Here is a 3,091-nt window from a genome sequence, read left to right on the forward strand (position 1 = left end):
ATTATTGTTATAAACCGTTATTTTTAAGACAATATGTTGTCAGTTATTTTGTTAAAGAAATAAAACCTAACAGAGAAAAAAATTATTAAAACAAAAAAAAGTGTAATGTAAAAGTATGAATATTTTTTAATAGTTGTTTAGGTCCTCTAAGAAGACCTAACGGACTTATCACAGAGCATCGTGGATAAGCATTTAACCAGGAAGTTCACGCCTCTTTCTATACCAATGTCACTTATATGGCCAGAGCCAGAGCGTTATACCTCGAACCCTTTGGTTCTATGGCGAAACGCTAACCACTACGCCACGGATTTTAAAATCATTTAGTATGGACTTCTTTATATGTCTAGACTTCATTCTGTATTACCTGCCAAAATAATGTATTTTGTTGGTATTATTTCCTAAATTTCCAAACTGTAAAAGGTTTTTGCCTTACAAAATTGCCATTAAATTTTTTATTAAGAAACCTATTTTTTCAGCCAAGATTAGGACATAATGTTAACAAAAATTTTGCGGAATTTTTTTCGCAGTACTCTATATTATGTATGACGATTTGAGCAGGTAAACTATTTAGTTTTTTTTTCCTGATTATTTCTTTTATAATATCCATTTTTTTGTTAATGTTACCAGTTGCATTTTTATTTGCTTTAGATAGTCATTTTTCTTTGAATTTTTTTTAGTTTTTTCAAATACATTTTTATTGTTTGCAAGATTTTCGGTTTTCTTTATTTCAATTTTTAAAATACTTGATGTTAAGTTTTTTTTTTTTTAATGTTTTTATCACTAGTAATCCATCTCCATTGTAACTATTTGTTCTATAAATATGTTGTGTTTTGACTATAACAGCCTTTAAATGAAAGCTTTTGTAAATATAAATAGTATTATTATAGCAGGATCACCTGATAAGAAGTTCTAATTGTCTACCACTCCAATTGTTCGATAATAATACCTGCATTCTTTTTTACTGAATTGTTGATAAAGTCATTTATTATGATGATATTATATAATCAGTGGAATTTAGTATTCTAAACATTTTTATTAAATCATTCCTTCTCCTTTCTTGTAACGTTGGTCAACCTAATATTTTTCTCCTTTCTTGATATTGCATACCTTTCAGTGTTTCAACCTCAGTTGATCTGCCCTGCACGTTCTCCAGTCTATTAACATCTTTATACCGATAGGGTTTCTATACTGTTGCTGTATATTCAAGTTGTGACTTCATAGATGACTTGTATAGCAGCTTTAATGTGGCAACATCAAGACATGTCTATTACAATTATTGAAGTTGATGTTACCCGATTGGGTTTGTTTATTATTGGAAAAATTTTGATACATTTCCTCAAACATATTTTGGTAACAGTATTTTCATTGTACCGTAAACAGTTTATGCTTATGTCCTCAATACAGAGTAATACTTTAGGTTCTTTGTTGTTTTTAGAAAAAATTTGTCTTATTCTATTAATATGATTATTAGGAAAATTTATTACAACGCCTTTAGGTGGTCTGTAACAAATGTAACATACGTTACTGTAATTTTTTTACCAGTATATCTTTTTAATTTTTGGTTTACTGTTTCGATTGAATGGACTTTATCATCGGCATTGGAAATCGAAAAACCGTCTCTAACTTTAGTTGTCAGATCATTATATGTCATAATTCCACTTTCTCGTTTTTAAACTTTTATTTCACGATATTTGTTTGTAGTTGGGAATTAGTAGGTTTGAATTTATACTGGATGATTCGTCAAAACGCCAGGTTTCTGTTAAGCAAATTATGCTGAGTAATTACGTTCTGAAAGAAAATGTTTTAACTTGTCAGGATTAATTACATTCTACAAGAAAATGTTTTAACTTGTCAATACTGTTAATTATACTTCTTATATTTATGTGAATCTCCGTAAAGTTATTATTTAATGATTTTAATTCGTTTTCAAAAGTTCCTAATTCAAAAATTTGCGTTTCAAAATCTATTGCTTATTTAGCCATTAGTAAAAAAAATTAACTTTACTACGATCACTTAATTTATAAATTTAACTTAGTTTCTAAATCGTTTTAAATTTAATCGTGGCGTATTTACTTTGATTGCGAAGATTTTTAACTTCTTCCCAAAGTGTCTTTCTTTCTTCCATTGTCTTTTTAGCAAAGTATTCATTTTTAACAATACATTTTTTATATTTACCAATAAATTTTTTATATTTATCAATACACTTTTTATATTCATCAATACCTTTTTTATATATATCAAAAGGGTGAAACTAATCTAATGCTAATTAACAAATCCCTTAAAAAAATTAACAGTCACATTAACCATGATCTTGCCAATATAGTTCAGTGGTTTCGCTCAAACAAACTTTTTCTAAACTCTAAAAAAACTGAACTCGTTATCTTTAAATCAAATAAAACAAAAATCTATAAATATAAGAACTATAGATTAAGTGGCAAGAAAGTTGAACCTGTTAGCTCAACTAAATATCTTGGTATAAAGTTTGATTTAAGTCTTTTCTTTTTATGCCACTGACTTAGCTGTAAAGACTAAACTAAGTAGATCTAATGGCATGTTGGCCAAAATTTGCCCTTTTGTTAATATTGAAACACTCTTGAACATATAATATGCTGTTTTTAACCATACTTGGCATGCATATCTAAGATATGCATGCCAAGGGGGAGTCCCATCAGCAAGCTCTTATTAGGTTATCCATCCTCCAAAACAAGGCTTTAAAAATTATTTGTTTCCAGATTATTATTTTTATTCCTTATGTGTTCTACCTATATAATGTATTCTATTTCTAAAGCATTTAAACTATGTGACTATGTTCAACTTTCAAATTGTCAATTTGTCTGGAACCACCAACACAATAACCTACCATTAAATTTTTTTCAAAAAATGCTAACGCTCGTTATCACCGTCGTTCCAATAGTAATTTAAACATGCCTGTCTCTAAACACCGCTCTCATAATTACGGACATAAATCTACAAAATATCAAAGCATTAAAACTTGGAACGACCTTCCTTATGAACTAAAAGCTCTCAATTCATTCTCAACCTTTAAAACCAGCTCATTCTACTTTTTATTAAAAAAATACAGTTAATATTT

The sequence above is a fragment of the Hydra vulgaris genome, chromosome 01, assembly GCF_038396675.1.
Source record: "Hydra vulgaris chromosome 01, alternate assembly HydraT2T_AEP".
NCBI classification, from domain to species: Eukaryota; Metazoa; Cnidaria; class Hydrozoa; order Anthoathecata; family Hydridae; genus Hydra; species Hydra vulgaris.